The sequence below is a fragment of the Octopus bimaculoides genome, chromosome 4 (assembly GCF_046866305.1).
Source record: "Octopus bimaculoides isolate indiv1 chromosome 4, ASM4686630v1, whole genome shotgun sequence".
Taxonomy (NCBI): domain Eukaryota; kingdom Metazoa; phylum Mollusca; class Cephalopoda; order Octopoda; family Octopodidae; genus Octopus; species Octopus bimaculoides.
Genome location: NC_142931.1, coordinates 121,730,622 through 121,743,706, shown reverse-complemented (window position 1 = coordinate 121,743,706; position 13,085 = coordinate 121,730,622).

Sequence of the window (13,085 nt, the reverse complement as noted above, 5' to 3'; positions counted from 1 at the left end):
GGTGTTTGCATGCATATATAAATGATTCCCGACAAATTTTATACAAACACACACTTTCACAGATGGCTTGCATCTACTTCACACACATACACATGCACGCACAAATATGCATATATATATATATGTGTGTGTGTGTGTACATGCACATAAATATGAGTGTGTGTTCATATACATAATTATATATATATGTGTGTGTGTATATATGCATACATATGCATATACATAATTATATCTACATACATATATATATATACATATATACACTTTATTTAAAAGCAGCAGAAATATAACAAAAGCTGTTACTCAGAGTTTCACGTTCCCATTCATCAGAAAGTTTTTTTGTTAACAAAACTGTCTGACAAACGGGAACATGAAACTCTGAGTGAAAGCTTTTGTTATATTTCTGTTGCTTTTAAATAAAGCATATTACTCTACCTCTGGTATTTGAGTACTCTTTTTTTCCACCTTGTTTCACATTTATGTGCTTACTCCAGTATATATATATATATATATATATATATATATATATATATGCATGTATATGTATGTGTGTATATATACGCACACATATATATATATACACATGTATATCCAATATAGAACATCCATCTTTACAGACATACACACACATATAACATTAAAGCAACTCCTAAGTAAAATATAAACTCAACAGTATAACGTCCTTCCATCCATTCGTACATAATCACATAAACAAATACATACATAAACAAATACACATGCAAACATATATATTTTAACGTGTTTTATATAAACATATATGCACCCCTCCCCATGCTCACATGTGCTCTCCCTCTCTCTCTCTCTGTCTCACACACACACACACACACACACACATTTAAGATTTCATATTTTTAATCAACTTTCAAGAAATGGTATTTTCAGTAAATAGGATGTTTGTAATGGATATCTGTTAACCAGAGACAAGAAATATAATGTTGAAATATAGAAAAACACCGATCTAGCCTTATTTTCCAGCCCAACATCAACCCAAGCAGATCCATTTGTGTGTATTTAGGAAAAACAGAACATCTCTATAAATATGCAAAGTTTTTAACTGTTTAAGGGGACTTCCCTTGGGTTTGTGTACCTATACAATAAAATGAACTAAGTCTCTGATATTCTAGATGCTGTTAGAGCCATTCCTAAAAGTCACTGGCTCATTCTCACAAGCCTCATCATCCCTTGGTAATAGCATGCAGACAGAATGTTTTATCTGCTATGCTGGGTATCATGTCTATTTGTCATGCACATGCTCTCATGAGTCACATCAGTTCATCATGAAAATGGAATTTGCTAACTTCAGATTGTGCAGTGTGAAGCAAGTGAGAGATGAATCTACTCCTGGATAGGGTAACATACACTCAACATTTGGTACCTATTCTGAACAGGAAATTCTTCCAGCATATTTGAACTTCTACCTCACGAGCTTATGACACTGTAACCTTATCCATTCAGCCATCTCACATGTTCAACATGCATATATGCATATATATATATATATATATATATATATATATATATATATATATATATATATATATATATATATATATATATACATATATGCATATATATATATATATATATATATATATATATATATATATATATATATATATATATATATACATATATGCATATATATATATATATATATATATATATACATATATGCATATATATATATATATATATATATATATATACATATATGCATATATATATATATATATATATATATATATATATATATATATATATATATATATATATATATATATATATATGTATACATATATACATATATGCATATATATATATATATATATATGTATACATATATACATATATGCATATATATATATACACATATATGCATATATATATATATATATATATATATATATATATATATATACATATATGCATATATATATATATATATATATATATATATATATATATATACATACACACACACACACACACACACACACACACACATATATATGTATATATATATATATATATATATATATATATATATATATATATGCATATATATATATACATACACTCACATACACATGTATTTATATATATACTAGCAGATATACCCGGTGTTGCCTGGGTTAAAGAGAATAATTAAATTTAAAAACACTGTCTAGATTACGCAGGTCTTAACTGCTAGTAGCTGAGATACCAACTTTCTACATTAATAACTCTCTAACCCATGCCAGCATGGAACATAGACGTTAAGTGAAATGTTAAAATCAAGTTTTCAACTCATATATGTATATAAATAAATACACGTAATTCAAAAACATGTTTTGTGTAGCTTATTTCGTAACCAAAAAGAAAGGTACAAATTATAAACAATAAAAGGCCGATTTTGGTAATTCATTTGACAGAGGTAGTAGAGAGCCAATTCGATGATAAATCTGACCTTGGATCTTGACAGTTTGCATGAATCCTGGCTCAGTTAAATCACTTGTGGCTCCAAATGATGTCATCTGTTGTGCAGCGTTGTATTGTCTGATTTTGTTTTGGAAGTGCTTGGAATCTTGATCACTTGATGGCAACAGTTTCTTCAATGGCTCTGGAGGTTAGGAGATTGCAGGGACTTTAACCTTTCCACCACTGCAGCACAGTGTAGGCGTTGGCACATCTATATACAGGGTGTCCACAAGCTCTGGGTGCATGGAGTAAATAAAATCATAACATAAACAATTAAATATAAGAAATAATAATTTCTTAAAGTATGTGTTAATCCCCATGTACCCAGACTTTGTGGACACCCTGAATATATATGTACCCATACAGGGTGATTGAAAAGTAACTCCCTATTTCAAAATACTTATGAATTATTTATCATCTGTAATTTTTTCCTCAAATTTTTTCTGTCCGTTTTTTGAAGTATAAGAATTTATTCTTTAATTGTATTGCTCTTGTCATTCACAAATGGTTGAATGCCCACTTTCCCAGGAGATGGATGGGTCGTTGTTGTCCACATGAGTGGTCAGTGAAAAGTCCCAATGTAACACCATGTGACTTCTTTTAGGGTGTTGGTTAAAGGAATAAGTCTACTGTACCAAACCAAAGACTTTGGAAGAACTTGAAGGGTGAATATGAGAAGTTATGTCTCCTTCCATCCCACAAGAGTTTCTGATGAAATCAGTCAATGCAATTCCTGGGCAACTCAAGAAGCTGGTGGTGACATCTGGAGCCCAAATCAAATTTTAAATAAAACCTCATACTAAAAGCTTTCCTTTCTTATCCATCTTTTTGTAAAAATCACAATTAATAAATAATTTATAAGTATTTTAAAATAGGGAGTTACTTTTCAATCACCCTGTATATATATATATATATACACACACATATATATATATACACACACACACACACACACACACACACACACACACACACATATACAGTGAGTTATGATTTCACTGAAGTTAGAGTTAGAATTAAATGAAAAAAAAAGTAGTCAATATGGTTAGAGTAGAATCATATTTATTCAAAGTCAAATTTTGTGAGTCACTATGTGGAGTTTTTGGTTCTAGGTCAGCAGCTAACTGGCATCGTAGTCATTAAACTTTCTTTATATATATCATGTCCATCAACTCATTCTGGTCAGGTGAGCCTGAAAATAAACTTGGTTGAAGCAGGGACAGGTATATTTTTTTTACATGTGTGGGTAAGTGACATTATGAGAAGATGAAAAAGAGTGAGGAAAAATTATGATAGAACAAGGGGCAAAGATTACAAATGAAGGAGATGGGAGGGGAGGAGGAGAAGAAGAAGAAGAAGAAGAATGATGAAGAAAGATATGCATTTCAAAGAATTACAGCAAATTACAGTTAAGTGATATTTATAAGTGCAATGAATTTTGAATGTGAATGAATACATAAGACATACTTGACCTGTGGAGGAGAGACTTAGTTCCATTTCTTGGAGAGGATTCAATACATTTTGTTCTTTTTATAGTGCTGAAGATAGCATATTCTTTAACCAGTCTTTTGTCGTAATCAACATATTTATAACAGATTTATATAAACTGGAAATGCAAGCTTCATCAGAGAATAGTGTTGACAGAAAGTCACACAAGAAAAGTGAATTGTCAAGAAAACATAATACATTTTGTAGGTATTGCAGGGGAATTATATAATTGTTTCCACTGATTGTTGCTGTCATTGTATGAATCTAATTAAATAATTGACAACCTTTTTGTATTATTTTTGAGCCAATCAAATTTATTTGGCACCAGTGCCAGTGGAGCGCTAACAGCACCATCTGAGCATGATCATTGCCAGAGCAGCTGTCTGGCTTCTGTGCCGGTGGCACATAAATAGCACCATTTGAGCGTGATTATTACCTGTGTCGCCTTACTGGCACTTGTACTGGTGGCACATGAAAAAACATTCGAACGAGGTCATAGCCAGTGCCACTGGACTGGCTCCTGTACAGGTGGCACATAAAAAACACCATTTTGAGCGTGGCTGTTGCCAGTACTGCCTGACTGGCCCTCATGCTGGTGGCACATAAAAGCACCCACTACACTCTCAGAGTGGTTGCCGTTAGGAAGGGCATCCAGCTGTAGAAACTCTGCCAGATCAGATTGAAGCCTGGTGCAGCTTTCTGGTTCGCCAGTCCTCAGTCAAATCGTCCAACCCATGCTAGCATGGAAGGCGGATGTTAAATGATGATGATAACATAATTATGAATTAAAACAAAAAGATTGCAAGATTTGGTATATCTTTAATTCCATGTTACAAATATACCAAATTCTCCAGTCTTTGTTTTAAAATATGCTAACTCTGCAAATATAATAATATAATCCCACAGAAATTTCAACAAGTACGTATGCCTCATTTAAAATAAAACTCCTTTATACATACATTTGATTATTGGAACATGTCAACATGCTTTATAATGACAGCTTGGACTATAACCATTTCTACATAATATAATTATATTACTTAATGTAGAAAGTAATGTAAATACTATGTTCATAAATGCGCATGTGTGTGTGTGTAGGTGCATGGCTTAGTGGTTAGAGTGTTGAAAATATGATTGTAAGATTGCGGTTTCAATTCCTGGACCAGGCAATGTATTGTGTTCCTGAGCAAAACAATTCATTTCACATTTCTCCAGTCCACTGTGTGCTAAGAGGCTTGCTTCCCAACCACATCGTTCCGGGTGCAGTCTCACTGCATGGCACCTTGGGCAAATGTCTTCTACTATAGTTTTGGGCTGACCAAAGTCTTGTGAGTGGATTTGGTAGACAGAAACTGAAAAAAGCCAGCTCAGAAATTTTTTAAGTGATCTTTTTCTAGCATATTGACAGACCAGTTACTGGTCGTTTTTATATACACAAGTACTATAAATATATATATATATATAGATACATAGAAATGAACAAATTTCATCTGATCCATGCAAGCTTTGAGAAGAGGTCATTGATGGATGATAATGATGATGCTGATGATAGTAGAGACAGTAGCAGTGATGGTGGTGGTTGAAGGCATTGAAATTTTTTATACAAAATACAAGCATCATTCTTATGAAAATGCAATATCTCTGTAATGAAAAGCAGCTGTTTTCAAGAAAACTACAATATCTGGTTAGTCGAAGCAACAATAACATTGTACTAGCAAAACATAAACTAGCTATGAAGTAAAACTTATTACTGTCTCCAGCATTCTAAAAATGCAAAGGTTTGATATAATGATATAATATCCAAACTCTGTTGACATTTATGTGTTTATCTTAATTTGATAGTCTCTGCTGCACCTCTTACTCTTCTAATAAGCTTTTTTAACAGGTAGGAGTTAATTTTTTGTGAAAGATATGATTCTAAATCATAGTTACAAGTGTTTTTAACACCAAAATTAGAAGTTTTTTGGGGTTTTTTTTTCAATAAAATAAATAATAAAATTGAACCTATTTAAATAAATTGTCTCAAGCTATCTGGATAAAAAAAATCTCATTTGGATAAAAAAAATTTTCTATTGTAGGCCCAAGGACTGAAATTTTGTGGGAAGGAGCTAATTGGTTATATCCTCAGTGCTTAACTGATACGTATTTCATCAACCATGTAAGAATGAAAGGCAAAGTCAATTTAGGTAGGATTTGAACTCAGAATGCAAAGCCAGAAAAAAGCCACTAACCATTTCTTCAGTATGCTAAGGACACTGCCTGCTCATAACCATCCTCATTTGAATAATAATCCTTTCTACTCTAGGCACAAGGCCTGAAATTATAGGGGAAGGTATAGTCAATTACATCGACCCCAGTAATGAACTGGTACTTATTTCTTCAACCCTGAAATGATGAAAGGCAAGTCAATATTAACAGAATTTGAACTCAGAATGTAAGCCACTAAGTATTTTGTCTGGTGTGTTTATGACTCTGCTAGTTCATGGCCATCTTCATTTAAATAATATTGGTTTCAAATTTTGACACAAGGCCAGCAATTTCAGGGAGGGAGTAAGTCGGTTACATTGGCCCCAGTGTTCATTTTGCACTTTGTCAACCCTGAAAGGATGAAAGGCAATTCGACCTCGGCGGAATCTGATCTCTCTTGAATAATATCAAAAATATTTTTAAGATAACAATGATAAATTACATTTTAGGACTTAAGTTTTTGTTATATTTTACTCCTCCTCAAAGTTAAACTAAGGCAACATTAAATTGTGAGGCTGCTTTTTCTGTATTTTATATAAAAATAGTTCCCCTGAGTCATTATTAAGTACAGACCAAATTCCTATATGTTTCTAAGCACTATTCTTTGTCAGTGCAATGCAGGAAGACCATAGCATTGAAATCCTGATATTTCTTGCAATTCTACACATTTTATATCTATATTATTTATCATCACCATCATCCTCATCATTTTGATATCCACTTTTCCATGCTTGCAAAGGTCAGACAAAATTTATAGAGGCAGGTTTTCTATGGCCAGATATCCTTCCTATTACCAACCTTCATTTTTTTCCAAGCTAGGTAACATGTTCCTTGACTGGACATGTGTTCATGGAAGATTGGAAACAAATGGCACTTGTATGATGGTGATAGTCATTTACAACTACCACACAATCACATAATATCTAGATGAGGAGACACATAGAGAGACTCAGTTCATTCCATCTTGTTTTATAAATTTACACATGCACACACACACACACAGATAGACATCTTTCAGTTTCCATCGATAAAATCCACTCAGAAGACGTTGGTCAGCTCAGAGCTATAGTTCATTCTATCTTCTTCTTGTATAAATTTATATATATATATATATATACAGTGGGATTCTTTCAGTTTCTGTCCACAAAATCCACAGGCTATAGTAAAAGACACTTGCCCTAGGTGCCATGCAGTGAGACTGAGCCTGAGAGAGACCACATGGTTGGGAAGCAAACTTCTTAACTACACAGCCATGCCTGCATTTCTGTAGGTGCTCAGCAAAACGACTGATACAGTTCTCAGTTAATAGATTTTCAATCTCCTCAACTCTAATATCTTAACCAAACAATGGGTTAAATTTTCAGAACAAGAATTTGTTTCAATACGCAGCAACAATTTGTTTTTCTTTTAGTTTAAGAAAGGACATTACATTGTAGCTGTAATGAAATATTTATTCATTCTTAACTTTTAGGACTTCTATTTTGATGTTACATACTTCTAATTTTTTTTTTTTTTTGGTTATGAAATTCCTGTTGACTTCCACTGAGGTCCTCCTTATTGACAGAAGTTATGAATCAGGAAATCTGTCAAAGATGATGAGTGAATGTGTGTGTGTGTGTGTAAGTATATATATATATATATATATATATATATATATATATATATATCCAGTCCACACTGTAAAGTGGTTGGCATTTGGAAGGGAATCCAGCTGTACAAACTTTGCCAAAACTGACCTCACCTGTTGGGTGGTTGGTGTTAGGAAGAGCATCCATCTGTAAAAATTCTGACAAAACAGTCACAGGAGTCTGGTGCAGGATTCTGCCTGGCTGCCTCCTGTCAAATCGTCCACCCATGCTATCATGGAAGGCAGACATTAAACAATGATAATGATGGCACACATATATATATATATATATGTATGTATGTATACATATATATATATATATATATATATATATATATATATATATATATATATATATATATATATATATATACACACATATATATATATATATATATATATATATATATATATATACACGTAGTTTTTCCTTTAAGGTCTTCAGGTTCTGGCTATATATAAATGAGAAACCCATTCTAAATTATCTCGCTGACGTACTACGACGAAATACCCAAGATGCAGATAAGATAGAGATTTTTACTTATTTACGGCCTCAAACATCTCAATACCTTGCGCTTTAGTTTTGTCCCTTATTATTTATCTTGTTTCTCTCCATGAAATTCAATTGAATTCAGTTGTTGTCTTAAATTCATGCTTATTCATTTTCTAAGCTTCCTAAATTCATGCTACGTTATATTCTAATCACCCAGAATTCATTGCTCTTTTAAAAAAATTACGATTTATGCATTGTTGTCTCTCAAATATTTAAAATCTACAATTAAGAGCCCTCTCTACTAAAATCTACAATTAAGAGCCCTCTCTACTCGCTGGCGGTAACCCGCCCTCCCACCCCCTCCACCGGAAGTTCATTCCTCTGTCATCCCACCCCCTCCACCGGAAGTTCATTCCTCTGTCATCCCACCCCCTCCACCGGAAGTTCATTCCTCTGTCATCCCACCCCCTCCACCGGAAGTTCATTCCTCTGTCATCCCACCCCCTCCACCGGAAGTTCATTCCTCTGCCATCCCACCCCCTCCACCGGAAGTTCATTTCTCTGTCATCCCGCCCCCTCCACCGGAAGTTCATTCCTCTGTCATCCCACCCCCTCCACCGGAAGTTCATTCCTCTGTCATCCCACCCCTCCACCGGAAGTTCATTCCTCTGTCATCCCACCCCCTCCACCGGAAGTTCATTCCTCTGTCATCCCACCCCCTCCACCGGAAGTTCATTCCTCTGTCATCCCGCCCCCTCCACCGGAAGTTCATCCCTCTGTCATCCTGTCAACCTCGGCTGTCTCCCGGAACCCATCTAGTGGCCTTGGCCATCCTCTCCCCTACCTTTGGGTAGCGCATTAAGGTTGAGAAATGTTTGCAGGTTGTAGGTAATGTTTTGCTTATGAATTCTTCCAATTGCAAGTTTTCTTTTCAGGTACACGACACTGCTTTTCCCCTTCCCAGGCTACAGGCCCACACCCCCAACACCCATACTGTTAGGATTGGCACTCTCAACGTCGGCACGCTGAAAGGTAGATCTGGTGAAATTGTTGAGATGCTTGAACGGAGATGCGTAGATATGTGCTGCATCCAGGAAGTAAGATGGAGAGGAGGTTCTGCAAGGTTCCTCACAGGCAAAGAACACAGGTACAAGATTTTCTGGGCAGGGAACACTGACGGGGTCGGGGGCGTAGGAATACTTCTAGCGGAGAAATGGGTGGATAAGGTAATCGAGGTCGTTAGAGTAAGTGACAGAGTACTTAAGATCAGACTAGTGCTTCATCATAGATTAGCTACTGTCATCTCAGCCTATGCACCTCAACCTGGGCTACCAGATGGTCTGAAAGACCAATTCTATGACACCCTCTTGCAAACTACCTCGTCGACGAGTGACAGGGACCTTCTCTTTGTGGCTGGAGACTTCAACGGTCATGTCGGACGTCGTGCTGGGGGCTTCCATGGCATACATGGAGGCTATGGCTTCGGTTCCCGCAACGAGGAGGGAACCAGACTGCTGGAGTTCTGTGATGCAACCAATCTTATGGTCTGCAATACCAACTTCAGGAAACCTGCCAGTCACCTAGTCACCTACCGCTCCGGCAGACACTCTAGCCAAATCGACTACATCCTCGCCAGAAATAGGGAAAGAGGGCGGCTTATAAATGCCAAAACCTACCCTGGCGAAGAATGTACCCCACAACATAGATTAGTAGTTAGCGACTTTGGGATCAAGGCAAAATGGGTGCCCAGAATTAGACAGGCTTGGAGAAGAAGGGTGTGGAAGCTTAAAGACCCTGCAAACGGACAGAGACTTAGAGACAAGTTACTTGAAGCATTTAACGAAATAGAAGGGGATATAGCATCATACAACGTGGAAGACAATTGGAGATTTCTGCGGGACAACCTGTTGAAAGCCACCGACCAGATTTGTGGGTGGTGTAAGGTCCCCTCCCAACCCAGAGTAACGTGGTGGTGGAACAAGGAGGTAGACAGGGCTATTAGACAAAAGAAACAAGCTTGGAAGGACTGGAAGAACGGTGGTAGCAGGGAATTGTACCAATGTGCCAGAAGGGAGGCTAGGCGACAGGTTTATTTAGCCAGAGGGGAAGCAGATAAGGAAAGATTTGCCAATGTTCTGCGCCGTGAGGACCAAAGACTCGAGGTATTTCGGGTTGCAAGACAGTGTAGGAGAGAGAATAGTGATGTTGTAGGAGAGAAATGTGTTCGCATGGATGATGGTACGCTTGCATTAAATGAGGATGCAAAGAAAGAGGTCTGGAGATGCCACTACGATAGATTGCTTAATAAAGAGAATGAATGGGAGAAAGAGAGCCTGCCTTATGCCGACCCAATAGAGGGACCAGCTATCCGAGTTGATAGTACCAGGGTAGATAAAGCAATTAAGAGTATGAAGACCGGGAAAGCCCCCGGCCCATCAGGAATCACTGCAGAGATGCTCAAAATATCTGGCAGTGTTGGCTATAGCCTAGTCACCCGTATTACGAACCAGGTGATACACGAAGGAGTCATACCCTATGACTGGTGTAGCAGCATCATAGTCAACTGCTACAAAGGTAAAGGGGACGCTTTAGATACAAATAATTACAGAGGCATCAAGCTGTTAGATCAGGTTATGAAAGTTACAGAGAGGGTCATAGCCCAACTAATTAGGGAGCGAATCAATTTAGATGAGATGCAGTTTGGGTTCGTGCCAGGTAAAAGCACTACTGATGCCTTATTTCTAGTGAGACAGTTGCAAGAGAAATACCTAGCCAAGGATAAACCTCTGTACCTGGCTTTCGTTGACATGGAGAAAGCCTTTGACAGGGTCCCCCGATCCCTTATCTGGTGGTCAATGAGGAAACTTGGGATAGAAGAATGGCTAGTGAGAGCTGTGCGAGCCATGTACAGAGATGCGGCCAGTAAGGTGAGGGTTGGAAATGAGTACAGCAATGAATTCCGGGTAGAGGTAGGGGTCCACCAAGGTTCCGTCCTCAGCCCCCTATTATTTACCATAGTCCTCCAGGCAATCACAGAGGAGTTCAAGACAGGTTGCCCCTGGGAGCTCCTCTATGCTGATGACCTTGCCCTAATTGCGGAGTCACTATCAGAACTAGAGGAGAAGTTTCAGGTGTGGAAGCAAGGTCTAGAATTGAAGGGCCTTAGAGTCAACCTAGCTAAAACCAAAATCCTAATAAGTAGGAAGGTAGATAAAACACAAACCCCTTCAGGTAGATGGCCCTGCTCAGTATGTAGAAAAGGAGTAGGTAGTAACTCTATAAGATGTACCCGGTGCAAGCTATGGACACATAAGAGGTGCAGCAACATCAAAGGCAGGTTAACTAGCAAGTTAGTTTTTGTTTGTGGCAGATGTTCAGGTGCAATAAAGACTGCAAACAAACAGGAAACAACTTCTATCTCATTCCAGGGTGAAAAACTAGAGGTAGTCGATAGCTTCCGCTATCTGGGCGACCAAGTTAGTAGTGGGGGTGGGTGCGCTGAAAGTGTAGCTGCTAGAATAAGAATAGCCTGGGCAAAGTTTAGAGAGCTCTTACCCCTGCTGGCGACAAAGGGACTCTCACTCAGAGTAAAAGGCAGACTGTATGACGCATGCGTACGAACAACCATGCTACATGGCAGTGAAACATGGGCTGTAACTGCTGAGGACATACGTAAGCTCGCAAGGAATGAAGCCAGTATGCTCCGTTGGATGTGTAATGTCAATGTGAATACCCGTCAGAGTGTAAGTATCTTGAGAGAAAAGCTGAACATTAGAAGCATCAGTTGTGGCGTGCAAGAGAGACGATTGCGCTGGTATGGACATGTGGTGAGAATGGAGGAGGATAGCTGCGTGAAAAAGTGCCACACCCTAACAGTTGAGGGAACCCGTAGAAGAGGTAGGCCCAGGAAGACCTGGGCTGAGGTGGTGAGGCAAGACCTTCGTACATTGGGCCTCACCGAGGCGATGACTACGGACCGAGACCTTTGGAAATGGGCTGTGCGTGAGAAGACCCGGCAAGCCAAGTAAGATCGTTGCCAGTGCCCCTGGACTGGTTCTTGTGCGGGTGGCACATGAGATGCACCATTTTGAGCGTGGCCGTTGCCAGTACCGCCTGACTGGCTCCTGTAGGATTTTCGAGCGAGATCGTTGCCAGTGCCCCTGGACTGGCTTGTGCGGGTGGCACATAAAAGACACCATTTCGAGCGTGGCCGTTTTCGTGCGGGTGACACGTAAAAGCACCCACTACACTCTCTGAGTGGTTGGCGTTAGGAAGGGCATCCAGCTGTAGAAACTCTGCCAAATCAGACTGGAGCCTGGTGTTGCCATCCGGTTTCACCAGTCCTCAGTCAAATCGTCCAACCCATGCTAGCATGGAAAGCGGACGTTAAACGATGATGATGATGATGATGATACATATATATATATATATATACATATATATATATATATATATATATATATATATATACATATATATATATATATATATATACATATATATATATATATATATATATATATATATACATATATATATATATATATATACATATATATATATATATATATATATATATATATATATATATATATATATATATATATATATATATATATATATATATATATATATATATATATATACATATATATATATATATATATATATATATATATATATATATATATATATATATATACATATATATATTATATATATATATATATATATATTATATATATATATATA